The sequence below is a fragment of the Choristoneura fumiferana genome, chromosome 4 (assembly GCF_025370935.1).
Source record: "Choristoneura fumiferana chromosome 4, NRCan_CFum_1, whole genome shotgun sequence".
NCBI classification, from domain to species: domain Eukaryota; kingdom Metazoa; phylum Arthropoda; class Insecta; order Lepidoptera; family Tortricidae; genus Choristoneura; species Choristoneura fumiferana.
The window spans coordinates 17,113,361-17,132,126 of record NC_133475.1 but is presented as its reverse complement, the minus strand read 5'-3'; the positions used below and the strand labels follow the sequence as shown (position 1 = coordinate 17,132,126).

Sequence of the window (18,766 nt, the reverse complement as noted above, 5' to 3'; positions counted from 1 at the left end):
AAATATAATTCCGCACATGAATTTCGAAAAACTTAGGGTGCGAGCCGGGGTTTGAACCCACGATCCTCTGCTTGAGAGCCCATAGCTCAAACCACTCGGCCACCACGGCTATCTTTTGTCTACCGTTATCGTCCACGGCAATCGTTATCATCGCCCTAATTTATTCCCATTTCATTTGGCGTCAGGTTTCCCTATTTTTACGCCATTACAATATTTTGTCATTTCAGGGGTGACCATCGCCCTTATACATAATACACTTCTTAATTGTACTAGAGCTAAGTGTTATCAGTAAATTATGCTGGAAGCATGTAAGAGCAGGCCTGTTAATTGAATACGCGTCGTCGACAGATATTATCCGTAAACACACGATTTACTCACCGACCCGGAACGAATGAAAGAGATAACCGATCCTTTGTTGCGCTAATCGGCCTCCATCATCGTTTTCCGATATCACGGAACGCAAACTGAAGTCCTAGTGAGACCAAATTTCTTCGTGTCGTTCGTTTTGTGTATAGTCGGCCAAGAAATTGCTTTACGATTAAATCTCAGTTATAGTGCTTGAAAAATTTAAGATTAATATCGCTCATAATGTCATTGTGACTGAGGAATGTGAATCAACGGGCGGTCCACACATTCTTTTCATGCTTTATTTTCTTTTTTTTTGGTATAGAAATTGTCATACGAATTACGTATATTAAATTATTTAGTCTGATACAAAAATAGTCATAATACCACATTATTTTTAACCCCTGAAAATAGGGGTTTTAATAATAATAATAATAATGATGATCGCTGATGATTTATAATAATAAAAATGAAAAATACAGGGCTTGTATGCTGACTGTATTAGCATTATCATTCAAACTAGGTACAATGTAGTCATATTCGTATATAGGTACCAAGTTTCAAGTTGATAGCATTAACCGTTGAATAAATAGGTACGTTCTACGAAGACGAAACTGGCCGGACCAACAGAATTTTACTACTATGTTATTGTATTGTCACCAAACTTCCATTATCATCATCAGTTAAAAAATGGTTCGTAAATTTGGAAAACACAACTTTTTTCGCTGTATCTAACCAACGTTTCTAGCACTTTAATTAAAATCGGTGACCGTATCTAAAATAAAAATACTAATCTTAGACTAGCTGTTGCTCCCGACTCCGTCCATGTATAGAAGTATGACAAATATATATATAAAAAACAAGAATCGGTCAAGCCGTTTCGGAGGAATTATAATACAAACACTGTGACACGAGAATTTCATTATATTAAAGAGAAAGGGAAGAGAAGTTAATGAAAGAATGGAAGAGGAATATTTTGTTAAAGGTTGTCACCATTGGTGCTGGCCATTGCTGCATTAAGCGATGGAAATACAGGCACTATGTCTATAGACGAGAAATAGTGACAGATTTTGTGAATTTGTTATAGAATACATAATTCTGAAGGAACGAAGCCGCAGGCGTAAGTTAATAGAACACGATTCCTTAAGATCCCTTTTAGGGATAAGTTCGCCTTTGTACTCTTTTGTTCTGTTGTTTTCTTTTTGTATTATTTTTGTGTCTTATGTACAATAAAGTATTTACATACATACATACATACACGAACCATTTCAAGTGTTTTAGCACACTACATTTTTTTAGGTTAATATTAACCTTGACCTGTCTGATATGTCATGGGATATGAGACGTTGTGTGATATAACATAAGAACCAGTGGACTGAAATAATGGGTGGGAGGAAATTGGATTCCTGCTGAGACAATAACGTTCGATCGCCAGTTTCTATTATGAGTTTTTTATATGATACGGTATAGATGTCTGGATTTATTAAGTGGAAATTCAGAGATTGCTTTCAGTTGATACGGCTTCTGCGTTTATCTTTATTGAATTTGTAAAAACAATAATTTTTAGTTAACAAGCCGGTTTTTAAAACGTTTTGACAGTTTTTCTTCATTATTTAAAAGGATATTTCTTGTGTTATCTTTAAAGAAAAAAATACACAGTACCTAAACGATTCAGTCATCAAATGTATTATTTTTGAAAAAAAAACTGCAATAATTAATGTGCAACCCGCACATTAGCGTCATTTTCATAGCCGCTATTTAAACCACCTCTTTGTTTAGCTCAACTATTAATTACTGGTTTATCCCACCCTAGCCCGTCACATAGAGTTGTGAATAACACTCATTTCGAGACTTAAAGACTCGAACCCTTAATACTGCAGAGTCTTAAAGACTCGATTAGCTAATTTTATGCGTATGGATGCAAGAAACCGTCTTTGCGGATTTTGAGTCGTTAAACCTCGAGAGTCTTCAGGGTTCGAGTCTTAATTAAGCCTCGAAATGAGCATTTTTCACAGCACTACCGTCACAACTCGCTGTATCACTAACTGTCGAAGCTCAGACAATGCCGTTTTAAATTCCCGTAATGATAGACCTTTGTCAGCTTAATTGCTCGTCCAGGACCAAAGCATTGTTCTATCCAAGTTTGGCGCCTCTTATCCGCAATTCGCCAAGATTTTGAAGTCAGCTGAATCGGGGGATATCATCCACCCCGTTTGAAAAGTTAGCAACCGGATTGATTATCATTGAGACAGTGATTTAGATTGTTGGCGTAATTTGTTTTGGAAGGATTAACATTTCGCAGTTGTTGTTTGAAGGTGTAATTATCTTGTTTGTTTGTTGGAAACGATACACTGCGTCATTGAGTCTAAATCTGAATGTTAATTACAATTATTAATGCAAAAGTTTGTGAGCATGTGTGCGGGCGTATGTGTGTGTCTGTTGCTTCTTCATACTAAAACAGCAAAATTTAGTATAACGTTTTAAACTTTCGTGATTCTCACTCATAGTCAAACTACCACTAACGGGACTTATCACGCTATTATTATACAAGTAATATTTACCTCGACGTTCCGGCAACGTTACAGTTGCCGTGGTCACGAGTAGACCTACTCGAGTCTACTCGACGTCGAGGTAAATATTACTTGTCTAATAATAGCGTGATAAGTCCCGTTAGTGGTATTTTGACTAAAATTTAGTATGTAGACAGCTGGATGTCTATAATAAGACAAAAACTACTGTTTATCATGATGATATTTTCACGGTATCCATGAAAAATCCCCATATCTTAAGAGCTAACTTCATAGACATGTAATTTTGCACGAGTGTTCTACATACAAGGTAAATGACAATCTCGATGTGATTTTTGGAACTTCTTAATTATGAGAGTTAAGTAAAATCTCGGATTTTAAATCGACTGTCAAAAATGGGTTACGCGAGCGAAACCATAGGTGAATAGTGCTATATTATAAATTATATATCGAATGTTTAAACGAAACAAAAGCCTCACGATATTAATTGCATGATACTAAACAATGTTTGTTGCATTAAGTGGATCCAGTTTCAATCAATCATTCGGCAAATTTATAATTTTAACCATTTTAATTAAAACTTGGTAGTCGAAATCCTCGTATCTATTAATTACTTTCCCATCAGTTAGCTCCAATCATTTACAGTTACACAGTTTAACGGTTGGTTATTCCATTAACTCCGTAACAAAATGAAAATTCCTCGCGATTCCATTCGACGGATAGGATAAATAATGAACAGAGTTAATGAATGGAATAACAACATATTACGTATGATGTGTTCTGCTTATTATAGTTTCAATCGCATTGGTTTGCCTGCTTCTGTAGAAACTTAACAATGGGCTAAGTACATTTTTACATAACGTAGTCTAAAAGTAGTCTTAAAAAAAAAATTTGAACTCTTTCAATTATGAGTGTTGTGCGCTATTTTTAACCCCCGACATAAAAAGAGGGGTGTTATAGGTTTGACCGCTATGTGTGTGTGTCTGTGGCACCGGTGCTCTTTAACGGGTGGATCGATTTGAATGCGGTTTTTTATTTAAAAGCATTGCGATTTTTTAGCCATGGTTCTTAGATAATATATGTTCTGTTCATATAATATGTATCTTGAACAAAAGTCTAGCCTCGCAAATTAAGCCATACCTGTGTGACTCACAGCACGGTTTTAGGCCGAGGCGTTCTGTGGAAACAAATCTTTTGACCCTGGTTGACTCCATTTCTGAACATTTAGACCAGGGTATACAAGTTGACGTGCTGTACTTTGACTTTAAAAAGGCCTTTGATCGCGTGGATAATGACATACTGTTAAGCAAATTATGCAAAATCGGCTTCTCGCCTAAACTTCTCCGGTTCTTTGCTAGTTATCTACGCGACAGGCAGCAGTACGTGCAGCACGGCTGCTTCGTTTCTGATTCCTATCACACCCGTTCAGGAGTCAGCCAGGGTTCGATTCTGGACCTTTTCTATTCGGGATCATGATAAATGACTTAGCTTCCCTCCCTGAATATGCTAGATGCCTACTCTATGCCGATGACTTAAAGCTTGTTTATGGCGTGCAACAACCCTCTGATTGCGAATCGCTTCAGGAGGACATTAACAGTATACTTCAATGGAGCATTGAGAATAAACTTTTGTTCAACATCGGGAAGTGTTCGGTTATGACTTTTAGTCGCGCTCATAGTTCCTTTTCTGCAAATTATCAGCTGGGAACGGAACCTATTACTCGCGTCGACACTGTTAAAGACTTGGGAGTTATTTTCGACACACGTCTCAATTTTCATGTCCACATGAGGACCTTAGCTTCTGACTGCTTCCGGAGGTTGGGATTTGTTATCCGCAACGCCCGTGACTTCACCAATCCCCGGGCTATCAAGCTTGTTTATACTGCTTTAGTCAGGAGCAAACTAGAGGCAGCGTCCATAGTGTGGAATCCTCATGAAGTCACGTACTCCTTGCTTCTTGAGAGGGTCCAAAAGGCGTTTTTGAGGTTTTTGTACAAAAAAGTTACAGGTACTACCCTTTCTGTTACCCTACAAAGTTCCTTCTTGGCACCTTAGGTCTTAGTTCTCTGGAGGTGAGACGTAATTACGGGCTCATGACCAGCGTGTGTCGAATATTGCGTGAAGATTCTGACTGCCCCGAGTTGGTAACGCAACTAGTGCGCCTACTCGCGCCCTCGTGTCCCAATCCCGGTTCAATTTTCGCCCTCGCAACCGTGACCTGCTGGCTGTTCCCAAAGCTCGCACAGTGTCACACAAGAACTCACCTCTTATTCGAGCTCTATCGAATCTTAATACGCTTCTCGCATCGGCGCCACAGTGTGATATCTTTGCTAGTAGCTGGAAGAATTTATGTAGCGAGTGTATGAGGTTCTGTGAGGCGAAGGATAACCGTCCATCTTCACTAAATTGTTTGTAAATGTTAATTCTGTTATCTTTTGTGCCATGTGTCATGTGTTGTGCTTGTTAATATTTTATGAATTTCACAGTGCTTTGGCTTGTCTGTAATGCTGTGAAATTATTTCATTAAATAAATAAATAAATGTTTTATCAAATTTAATGCAGCCGTTTTTGAGATATTGAACTTAGAAGTGACAATGTCGGGGGCTTTCCAACCTTTTGTTGGTTGGGTTACATCTGACTGCGTGTCTATTCAAACGGGTATCGTTATCATAATCCTCATCCCCACTTATTACTTATACGGCTCACTGCAGAGCACAGGCCTCCTCTCAAAATGAGCGGGCTTGGACCGTAGTTCCCATGCGGTCCCAGTGCGAATTGGGAACTTCACACACACCAATTTCAATTTCTTCTCAGGTGTATGAAGGTTTCCTCGCGATGTTTTTCTTCAGCGTGAAGCTCATGATAAATTTCAAGCGGGTGTGTTGATGATGTAATTTTTTTTATTATAATTTTGATATACGACATAGATCAACTATAAATAAGTATCTTAAAACTTTAGGATTAATGATAAATACTTATACAGTTAAGATTAAGAAAGAGATTAAAATAAAAGAGAGCTTGTAATGAGGTGTCATACAGCTCGTTTCTTCCTAACTCTTTGTACTGTCTGGTTTAGCACATATTCGAAAAAATAACATTTAAATTCAAATTTCCTTTTCTAATTCCACACCTGTTCGATTTACGTCAAGTAGCCATTCTATTCAAAGCCTCCGAGCTGAACAGATACCTGTCTTTTATCCTAGATCCTATAAATCTCCTAAAACTCCATAACTAGCATACCTTTTACATACTTAAGACCGCGTCTGTTTGTCCGCAGGTGCCCTTTTATTATTATCTTAAATAAATATTACTGTCTGCCCTGTTCCTGCCTTCTTCTTTACTCCAACAACTTCCCCGGACACCACCACGTGACACTGGCGCGCCAACGTGGTAGAACCCACCCGAAAAACTACAAAATGTAGTGCTACATATGACAGTGTTGTGTAGAAGCGTACTACTTATTCTCCATAAAACCCCAAATAAATACTACGAGTATAACTATATACGTTACCATACCCCCCTCTAGTTCGCTAAACGTCAGTCAACGGGTATGATAGATTACCTTCCAGAATGATTGACCGCCCGCTGGCTGTGTTTGGAGAATTCGAGGATTGTCCAAATATCCATATTATAATGACATAGTTTGAATAAAAGTTTCTTTTTTACCCTAATACTACCACAACTGCCAGGAAAAGGCGTCTTCTTCAGATTTGCAATTCTATTATTAGTTCTCTGAACTCAGTCATTTCAAGAGCTCACGAACGAGCTTGAGAAAACGTGGGTCAACCTAAAGGATTGCGCGAAGTGAAGCAAAGTGAAGGACTGGCGTGTATTTTTATAAATACAAACAGCATCCAGACGTTAGGTTTATTACTATGAAGTACACATGGTGTGACTGACGATCCCGTTCCAAAAAAGTCACAGTGAAAATTCACCGTGACTTTGTCACGCCTGTTACTCGTGTCACCACATGATATTGTCATATCGTCCATATGATAATCAAGAATATAACTTTTAATTACGTAATTTTAGAATAGGATTGTAACACATTGTTGTTGATTTTTTTTTGTGTTTTTTATTATTTTGATTTTTTATGCATTTTCTGGTACAGAAGTATGCTTTTTAATTTAATTCGACTTTGTTTTGTACAATTTTTTTATACCAATTAAATAAATATTAAAAGTTATATTTAATTTAATAGTAATGAGTTTATCATACAAGCATGTGGCATATTTTCGAGTACCTACGCATGCTTCATTGCACGGATGATTGAGCAAGCATTCATAACTTTCACACTATCTCACTCGCTCTCAGGCAGCAAGCGTCATCCGTTGTTCGATGTTCGCCACTGCCGAACACTTGACTGAGCCCGATTAGAGCCGAGTAACAGTCACAGGACAGCGTCATGATCTGAGTAACAGAGACTGCGCTAGGCGCTAGGAACAGTAGGAACGTATGTGATTTTGTAACGTTGTTCTTTTGAGAAAAGTCACAGTGACACCTATTGACGGCGAGTCACGGTGACTTTGTCACCATGGCGTTATTTATCCCTCATGTCTACTATGAAGCGATATTGCAATAAATTTCAAGTTTAGCAGTAACTAACAGACCGTAATTTACTTCCGTTTTTTTCAAGCAGCAATATAGTGCGTTGTCACGTCATCAAGTGCGACATATAACGATACATTGTGCTAATTTACAACACAATAATTACAGTTACAATACAACAGTTACAGTTATAATTATGTAAAAATAATTAATTTGAAACTTTAAAACTTCCGAAATACTAAAGAAGACTTTAAAAATAACATACTATTTTTTCAAATTTTATTATCATAGGTGTAAACACAAAGTTCCCTTTTGGAGTATATCATTGTATGACGTTTGGCTTTGACTGTTAATCTGCACACGTGTTTTTAGAGATTTGTTTGACTAAATTATGGTACAATCGAAAAAATTGAATCACGTACGGTAGGTTCTCTAATTTATGTATCCACTTTTTGCATACTAGTTCTACTACTTTAGGCATCGACTGTACGGTCAAGGACTTTAATTCATGAGCCCTGCATGTTTACTATGAATGGTTCCATGTTGGCTCATGAATTAGGCAAAGTCCTTGACCATATCAGGGTTTGTGCTACTAAATGTCATGTTGACATCCCATGCATTTGCCAAAGAAATCATAGCGAAATTGATGATGAAAAGGTACCACCCTGGTAATTGATTTAGTTTTTTTGTCTGTACTCGTACCTACTGACCAGTGTCTTGCCTTGCATTGCAGTCTATTGAAATACAATCGCTGGTAATTTATCCTACTTCCTACTAATATTATAAGGGCCTACTGTTTCACCATCCATTGATTAGTGTTAACTGACGGTAAAATGTGATGCCGTCTCCGTCTATTCAAACAAAACATAAATAGAGACGGCATCACATTTAACCTTCAGCTAACATTAATAAATGGATGGTGAAACAGCCCCTAAATGTGAAAGTTTGTGAATGAGTGAGTGAGTTTGTGAGTGAGTGAGTATGTTTGTTACTTCTTCACGCTGAAACGGCTGGACGGATTTGGATAAAATTTGGCAAAAAGTTAGTGTATAACCTGGATTAAAACAAGAGATACTTTATATCCCGATATTCCCATGGGATAGGGAGAAATCTCTAACTAACAACCGCTGGGCTTAGAGTCATGAAATTTGGTATGTAGGTAGCTGAACGTCTGGAATAATACATAAGCTACTTTTTATCCCGATGTTCCTACGGTATAGAGATAAAATCTCGAACTAATAACCGTTGGGCTTAGTCATGAAATTTGGTATGTAGGTAGCTGAACGTCTGAAATAATACATAAGCTACTTTTTATCCCGATGTTCCTACGGCATAGAGATAAAATCTCGAACTAATAACCGTTGGGCTTAGAGTCATGAAATTTGGTATGTAGGTAGCTGAACGTCTGAAATAACACATAGGCTACTTTTTATCCCGATGTTCTCACGGGATATGGATAAAGTCTTGAACTAATAACCGTTGTGCTTAGAGTCATGAAATTTGTTATGTAGATAGCTGGACATCGGAATAACACATATTAGGCTACTTCTTATCCCGATATTCCCACGGGATAGGGATAAAATCTCGGGTTTAGAGTCATGAAATTTGGCATGGGTGTTTTAATTTAACGTCAATGAAAAGTACTTTAGGGAATTCCCACGAGAATTGAATAAAATCCCGGAATTTCAATTTAACTGCTGTATCAAATGATTTACACATGCGAAGCCGCGGGTAAATGCTAGTAATACATATTTGAGCAATTAACTCCAGTTGCATTATTTATGGTACTTCTATTTCAAACTAGGTATTTATTTTAGCACGTCAAAAACCAGAGAAATGTACCTAGTTGACCAAGCCCCGTTAATCGCATGCCATGGCACGTGCTTTACAGTATCCACCATGTAAGTCAACCAGTGTACGCAACATTAAGGGGCTGTTTCACCATCCATTGTCCTTTTTATAGCGGCAACACTTCTTTTTGTTATATTTACTAATTTATGTTTCATTGCTGTTATAAATAAATTATTTTCTTTCTTTCTTTCTTTCTTTCATTGATGACCGATTTTTGACAACCAGATGGCCTAGTGGTTAGAGAACCTGACTACGAAGCTTGAGGTCCGATTCCCGTGTCGGGGCAGATATTTGTATGAAAAATACGAATGTTTGTTCTCGGGTCTTGGGTGTTTTCTATGTATTTAAGTATGTATTTATCTATATAATTATATTTATCCGTTGCTTAGTACCCATAACACAAGCTTTGCTAAGCTTACTTTGGGACTAGGTCAATTGGTGTGAATTGTTCCGTGATATTTATTTATTATTATTATTTATTATTGATTAGTGTTAACTGATAGTTAAATGTGATGCCGTCTCTATTTGTTTTGTTCGAATAGACTGAGACGGCATCACATTTAACCGGCGGTTAATTAACACTAATCAATGGATGGTGAAACAGCCCCTTAATATTGATAAACCTTGCTTGTCGCCAATCACTTAGCTCTCTAGAGATACGCGCTCTCTATCCATGTAATATGTGACTGATTATACCTTTGTGACCACTGTACGGCCTGTTGGGAATAATCTGGTGTGTCATGATGAATCAGTTCGTTGCGCTAATTACTAATGATGCCGGTGTGGATAGCACCGTTTTTAGGGTTCCGTAACACAAAAGGAATAAACGGAACCCTTCTAGGATCACTTTGCTGTCCGTCAGTCAAGACCATTTTTCTCAGATCGAAAATACAAACTGAGACATGGTTGCACAGAAAAATGAGAAAAGTTCCTCAGCAATCCGTGCTGCATGCTATAACCCCTACACCACCGCTGGACATTAGACTAGACACAAATTTCTCCTATGCACACATATCTCACGTTGCTTTTTTCTACTACGCTACTTAAGCAGCAGCACTAGTGACATCTATGTTTCGCTCTCATCGATAGACGTCACATTCTTTCGGAACTAACCGCTCACCCAGACAAGAGATGTCGCTACTAAGCAATCAAATTGTGATTGGTTTTTTGGAGTCATAATTTTTCTCAGAAAAGAGTAAAGTTTTTTTTTTTCAGTAGTAACCATAGCACAAGTAAGTACTAGAAAACAAATAAGCCCGTGGCTCTCTACTTGCATGAATCGTTAGCTTTGGTTTTGACCATTTGAAACTTGTTGAATGGGGGAGGCCTACTTACAAGTAATGTCTAAGCAGTGGACGTCTGAACACTGATATGATGATGATGGTTATGACCTGGTTGAATCAAAAGGGAGGAAGGAAGGGAATTTATTGAATCAGGCGTTACTTTACGGAGCTCCTTCCTTATCAATTAATTAAAATTTCTTTGCTCACCTTTTGATATTAAGTTTATGCAAGATATGCGTGTTCATGCAGGTCCTCCACCTCCACACTGTAAAGAACACACACAAGTCACACAAACCCATCTATCACCACCGCCACACTACACTGACGCGTTTCGAACTCAACCAGAGCTCATCTTCAGAGCAACACAACCGTACACCATATAAAGTGAAAACTCCATTATATCGCTTCATAAGCGGATCAAGCACTATAATCAATATCGGCGAAACGTTGCACGCTTGCTTATAGAAGCTCGATGCTAGGCGATAGCGATAGTTCTCCATATCTTCGCTAGAGGGTGTTGTTATCAACTATGCATGCATGTCCTTTCATACCAGATGTTAGTCTAACCTAACGCAATCTTAAGTCGCAATTAAAGGCATATCTTGCATAAACTTAGCTATCATAAGGTCGCGGGTTAGCAAATAAATTCTTATAGATCATTGAAGAGAAGGGAATCCCCAAAAATGACATCAATTACACATTACAATTACATCTCAAACAAAGCAAGCCCATAATTATAAAAGAAAGAAAGAATACATTATTCACTAACACAGAAGGCACACTCTACAGCAAAATTTACATTACATTTTGATAATACATTGAATGGAATTGGCGAATATAAAATTTATTTAAGTGGCTTCATAGTTCTCGCTCCGATTTCTTCAAAGTACAAAGCCGAAATTGGCTTAAAAATACAGTAGGGATGCTCTAGTCCCGCGTCACATAAAATATTTGTGTGGATAAAGGAGCAGGCTGAGTCGGGTTTCGTGTTTCGCCCACGGTTAATACCATAAGGTGAAATATTTGTAGCTTTATCAGACTACGGTGTGAAAACTTTGCTCTCCGATCACTATGCTATGAAGACATGGGCTTTCCATTATGTTACATGTAGTCTTTTTTTCGAACCATATTTTCTATTTATACTTGCAATGAATTAGAGCAGAAATAAGTCCGGCAGGGATCCAAGTATCTAGTAGTTTAAAATTTTGAAAAAAGAATAATCTTTTTAATATTAGGCTGCATTTCCACCAAATACGAGTACATAATATGTGCGAGGATGTGGCACTTGTCCCACCGCCGACGATGAGCGAGAAGCGAGCAGAGCGAGTAACTAGAAACGAGTGGGCGAGCAGCGAGAAGCGAGTGTTCGAGCACGACGGGCGATTACTCGCTCCACTCGCTCGAGCCGGGCGGCCGCCAAGCTAATAGCGCTGAGCGAGTATCGCTGAGCTAGTTTTATAGCTCAGCGAGTTTTATAGCTCTTGTCGCTGCGACAAAAGATGTAAGAGCGAGTTCTCGCCGGCAGTGTGAACCGCCAGCGATCAACTATTAATATATATGTCTCTTTTACTCACACAGGATCTTATATCTTTTGTTCGTTTCTTGAGCGAGAAAATAGTCGATAGCCAATCGTTTCCTCGCCGGCGGTGAGACAACTGCCTGTATCGCGAGGAATGTGTTTTTCATTAACCAATAAAAACGCTTCATTTACCTCGCCCCGCTCCGTTCGCAAAACGGAGCCTTAATGTGATACTTTGTGGGTCTTTACATACTTATTGACGTCGTTCTATCATTTTTATCTGTTAAACTTAGCTGCCGACAGGGGAAGTTGGAAATCCCAGGGAGAGGCCTTTGCCCAGCAGTGGGACATAGAAAATGGCCAACAAACCTAAAGACTCGAAGTTCGTGTCGTGCGGTCCCTCTGACACTTATACTATTTACACGAGAGCAATACGATAGGGACAGTACGATACGAACTTCGAGTTTCGAGTTTCGTAGTAGCCCTGCAGTTTAGACCTGTAAGAAATATCGTTCAAGTTGCATTGCGTTGTGGCGCTCGATTGACCACTACACAAACACGTCGATTTACGGCCTCGCATTGTAATGTAATTTGTACAATTTTTCTCACTAGTTTAATCTGGGATTTAGTCGCTGAAAATATCATCCTAAATACTCGTATCTCCTGAAAAGGAATTCAAAAGACCTTCACCAAAATGCTCGTGAAAACTAGCCTATTTTTTATTTATCTAGAGTGGCGAACATTAGCTAGTATAAAATTGAATCCGACTTAAAAATAAGAGGACCTCAATTTATTGGAATCTTTTGAATGACTCGCTTTCGTTGCTTTGATGTTGTTATTTATGGCCAAGTCAACAGAAAAAGATCCCTTATTAAGTTGGTCTTTTTATTACTTTTTGTGCAATATTTTATTTTTAAAATTTTAGGTTTGTGTGGAATTTACTTAATATATATTATATATCTAGTTTTTAGTAGTTCTAGGTCCAAGACAACATTTTCTTTACAATGGGTCTTATTAGTTCATCACCATCGTGTACACAAGTTAGATTAGGGTTTTTTCTCGAAAATATTGTGAAGGATCCATCTGTCTATCATACATAACCCAAACTTTTATTATAAAATATCTGAAAGTCTTATTGGCACATCATGCGAAGTTGGCACGAGTCATGTCCTCTGGGTACGATTAGAGATACTACGCATCCCTACCCCAAGCTATAAGAATACCAATTTATCTTTACCATTGCCTCGAGCGCCACCGTATAACAAAAGCTGTATTCACACTCCGTAGAAACGCTAGTGCAACATTCGCCACTTGCTTCAAAAAGTTTGTAGTATCGCCAAATGTTTATTTCTCTTACTGGAAATATTGTCGGGAATTCCCTTTAGGGAGTTGGCCGGCGCAAAAAATGTAGCATTCGTAACGTGAAACTAATGTAGTTCTTTCGATATTTTGGGGTATCAAATTATGCTTTAACATATTTTACTCGTCGCGACACAAACGAATTCGTATATTTTTTGAGTGTGTAGTATAGTAGTATCTTTAAAACGGTCCGAAGGTGCTGGTTGAAAAACAATGTTTTAACTATAATGCTTCAGCATTATTACAAAATATGCTGAGCTAGGGCCCGATTTGCGACCGCATTCTATCCTTCGTGTTGTCTATTTGTTCCTTATAATAATATTGTTGTCTTGTGTTGTTGTGAATAAATGTACCTATTTTCTTCCACTCTTTCATATTAAGTACACGAAAACATTCGTTGCTCTAGATTAAAAGTATAATTTCAGTATTGTAACCATAACGATGTTTGCGTAAGACAAGGAGTGTGTTACAGTGTAAACTTCTTCTTTATTTAATCGCTTAGCACTTGTATTAGCCTGGCGTGCTTTATAATTCTAATCTGTGTAGGAACATAATCAAAAAACTTAAATCATCCAATTTTTACACAAACAAACAACAACAAACTTTTGAAAGTTGAAATTTTTTAAAGAAAGTTGAAGTATTTTTGAGTGATGGTGGCAAACGAGAATGGTCGGAAATGATTTCGACAATATATATATATATATATATAATGAATCGTAAAATGTGTTGCTAAGCGCAAAACTCGGGAACGGCTGGACCGATTTCGCGAATTATTTTTTAGTTGTGTTTGTTATTATCAGTAGAAGGTTTTTATGGAAGAAAATTTAGAACGAGGGCGAAGCTGCGGGCAACAGCTAGTACCTAATAAAATCAAGCCTCTGCTCCTTTCGGGGTTGGTGCAGTGTACCCAAAACTAAGAGAATACGATAATGCTCTAAGGTTTGGTGTTATGGCCCGATAAGTGTCCCTTTATCCAACATACAAAACAAATAATTTTTCACAGTTTAACTTTTCATTTGTCTTCATATAATTCGTTGTATTCATACAAGATTCACATTGATTATAAAAAAAGTATATAACTTGTTAATTTTATATTTGCCCTATTTACGTACCACAAATATATTTTAATTTACATAGTTTTTGTCACTACGTCACTTTATTAGACAAGGCCTATGAAACCCATACCATAATTTCCTACGAACCTTGGAGTCTTGAAAACAACACTCAAAAACTTAATTATAAAAGCTATGTCCTAATTACTTATTACTTAATTTATTTTCCACTTCAACAAGACAAAGAATAATTACGCATTCATGTCAAGGCTTAAAACTCAATGAACAATCTGGCCTAATTACTGCTAGACTGTTTGGGAAGAAACTCTTTTAGCTTGAGATTAGAATTAAGATTTTATTAAAGTAATCCATATCAATACAAGCTTTTCTTCTGCGTATACTCATCGAATTTCTTTGCATGTTATTAATTACAACCACGTTACAACTTAGGGGTCTTCCAGAAACGAGACTATTATTTTCTCAGAGGTCTAATGCCACAAGGCAACACGCTTGTTCATTTGCCCTCTACAGGGTTATTTGTAAAAGGATGCTATTGAATTACAAATAACCCTGTATAATAGGGACGTATTTATAGATTTATAAAAAATACCTAGTCACTGAAATTAACTTGCGAGACATAACTAACATAAATTAATTAATTGATTTTTCATTGCTTTGAATCTTCCAGTTGATATCGATTGTAATTGTTGGTATCGATTATCGATTAAAAAACGAATGTTGTTACTTTTTGTCTTGTTATTAAAACATGCTTTCGATGTTATACTGCGAGAAAAGTTCTTACTGCGATATTAAGAAAATATTTATTTTATTTACTAGCTTTTGCCCGCGGCTCCACCCGCGTGGTATTCGGTTATCGCGCGCTGTTACCACGGAAACTGTGCATTTTTTCGGGATAAAAATCGATCCATCTCTCCGTTTCGGTGTGAAAGACGGACAAACACACAAACATATAAACACACTTTCGCATTTATAATATTAGCATGGATTTATGTTAACTCGTATACCCGTGTGGTGTCGATTACACCTCTCTATTTCTTCCGTGGATGTCGTAAGAGGCTACTGAGGATATAGGTTTAGGTATACCGTAGGCGACAGGACTGTCACTATTGTACCGGTTTTGTCAATCTTAAAACCTAAAATTGCTAAAAGTGGCTCCGAAGCGGTAACGTTTCGTGTGCTCTGCCTACCCAATTTGGGAATACAGGCGTGATGTTTGTGTGTGTGTGTTAACTTGTATTTTCCGTTGCAGTCTAAGCCTAATGCGATAATGTAAAAAAATACAATTCCTTATTTAGTTTAACTATCATAACACATTTTTGCTTTATGTACTGCTCTTCTTGTGAATTCCTGTGAATATTATAAGCATTTCCTCATAACATAAGTACTTAAGCTGAGAAGAAAAATATGTTTAAAAACACAAAGCAGTAAGAGTATTAAATCTAACTTTGATTTACTGTTTCCCGGAATCCATTCTATCGAGAACGTGTTCAAAGTTTTTATAACAAAATTGCTAACTTGTCATTTGTTGGACAGCTTTGGGACTCCTTGAACAGAAGTTTTATGTTTTCGGCAATAAAATATTATTTTGAACACATAAGTAGGGTGAACACAGAGAAGTACAACTTGTTTTTGTTGTGATTTGTCAATTATAAAATTCGGGTCTAGCAGTGATTTCTTTTTGTAATTCTGAAGGTTAGAATATTTTTCCATTAATTCTTGCTGTTCTTTTACATAATTATTATTCTCTCGATTTTCTATATCATTATATTGTTTATTTTTTTATAATTCCATAATGTTAATATTGTAAATGTGTTTTTTATTTGTTTTTGTGTAGGTTCGTCTTTGTTAATCTTTCACATTGAATTGACAATAATGAACGTTTAAATGAAATTACAAAAGTACAATTTGTGTTAACATTTATAACTCGAGAAGTTACAAAAGTTGATTTAAGTTGTAAAAGCACTGCACGCTAAAAGTTGTTTCAAAAGTTATTTTTTTAATTGTGCAGCATCTAATGTTTTTTTACGTCTCGTGGGAAGCTTACACGTTCCTAGTTTACCGATATCTAACGCCATTAGCCATCACACAGAACAAATGCAAAATTATCCATTGCAGTATCGAAGTTTCTCATCTTTAACGCATAAATACCTACAACCTACAACCTCCGACACTTCTTCTTTGTACTTCGATACTCAGCCCTTTGTAGCCTCTCCTCCCACTGGTGACACATGACATTATTCTTTGTACTCATAAACTTAACAAGTAAATAGGTACGTTATGTTGCATCATGCAGCATTTCGTATATAGAGAGCAATAGTGTGACATTATTGGTCTGCTCTGGCACGAACTGCAAAGTCGTGAAATTTGTTTTAGTATGGACATAAATCATCTGAATCCAGAATGTGAACCAACTCAAATTGAGTCATAAATTTTACAAAAATTGGCACACTCTTCATAAAATATTGAAGTCTATCACACAAAGCTCGACCCGGCCAAATGCGTATGAATTCTTAGATAAAGGCGACATACTGACGCCGTTATACTTAGTACGATTATATCCACTTTGACACTAGGCAATTCTAAATGATTGAAATCAAGATTTGGATATGGCCGCGACAACGTCTAATCCGGCTTTGCACGAGTATATTTAGACAAGGTAAAAAGCTTAATAGTAAAAAACAAAACAAATAGTAATTCGTCGTAATTTGTTTGTAATTTACATTTACGATTTTAAATCGAAACATCCCGAGTGTCAAAATGGAAATAATCGAAGTGTACGCCATTGATGCCGTGTTGAAAACTTAAACTTATTAATAATAGATACGTTTTAATAAATAATGTCGTTTTTTTATTTTCGCGTAGATATTCAAATCGAACCATTTAGCCGGGAAGCGGAGGGACATATTGACAGCAACAAAAAATGTATTTTAAAGTGTTTTTTGCAAACCTATGGTTTTCAAAAGACCTATTGAATGACAACTTATACCATGAGGTAGAAGAGAAAAGAAGTGAAATTCTTACGCTGCGTTCAGACATGGCGGGAATCGCGCGGTTTTGAGTGCACCGTCTCTTTTCAGAGTATTGCTTGAAAATGAACGGTGGGCTAAGACCACGCGATTCCCGCCGTGTCTGAACGCAGCCTTACTTTACGTTTTTTTTATAATACTGGACAGTATTAGAACTTTGTAGACATGATTATTATATTATGCATTTATTCCAAATTACGGTTTTCTAACACTAAGGGGCTGTTTCACCATCCATTGATTAGCGTTAACCGACGGTTAAATGTGATGCCGTCTCCGTCTATTCGAACAAAACAAATAGAGACGGCATCACACCTATCCGCCAGTTAACACTAATCACTGAAATTATTATTATTATTATTTTTTATTCGATTGGATGGCAAACGAGCAAGTGGGTCTCCTGATGGTAAGAGATCACCACGCCATAGACACCTGCAACACCAGGGGCTGCAGATGCGTTGCCAACCTAGAGGCCTAAGATGGGATACTCAAGTGCCAGTAATTTCACCGGCTGTCTTACCTCCACGCCGAACCAACAGTGCAAGCACTGCGCTTCACGCAGGATTAACGAGCAAATGGTGGTACAATCCGGGCGGACCTTGCACAAGGTCCTACCACCAATTAAATTTTTTTTTTGTCAGTTTGTCAACGTAAATTTAAGAAAAAGTTATGATACTCGTACTTCCTAACTAGCAGCATCAGATTTATCCGTCAATCTGACTGAATTAATCAATGGGTGGTGAAACAGCCCCTAAATGTGTTATACTTCATTTTTTTTCAGCAATACAAATAAGATAATTTTGACCTGTATTATTACTGAAAAAAGTTTTCTAAAATAATGATCAGCAAATAATTCAATTATAATCTTACTCGGTGGGGTTTTAGTGGACTATAAAAAGGGTAGTCTAAAGACACCCTGTAGTTTACCTATAATGAAGATGGAAATAATTTTAAGAATTGTTGGTATTTCATGCACCTTTATCTCCAGATGTCTTGATGCGGTTAATGACGCGTCTTTCTTCTCTGATTAGTCCCACTCATATACGTATTATAAATGCGAAAGTTTGTTTGTAAAAGTTTGTAAGTCGGTTTGTTTGTTTGTTTTCTCTTCACGTCTAAACCACTAAACGGATTAAGATAAAATTCAGTACACAGATAGTTTAAGTCCCGGGAAAAGACAGAGGATGTTTTTTTGTGCCGAAAAATTGCATAGTTCCCGCGGGATAGCGATAAAAGAA

General features: G+C 37.2%; 1 protein-coding gene across 1 annotated transcript in view; it reads left to right on the top strand.

The window, feature by feature from the left end:
- LOC141427083 (lachesin-like) overlaps positions 1 to 18,766 on the top strand; it is a 70,988-nt gene that overhangs the window by 28,639 nt on the left and 23,583 nt on the right. The window lies entirely within an intron of this gene.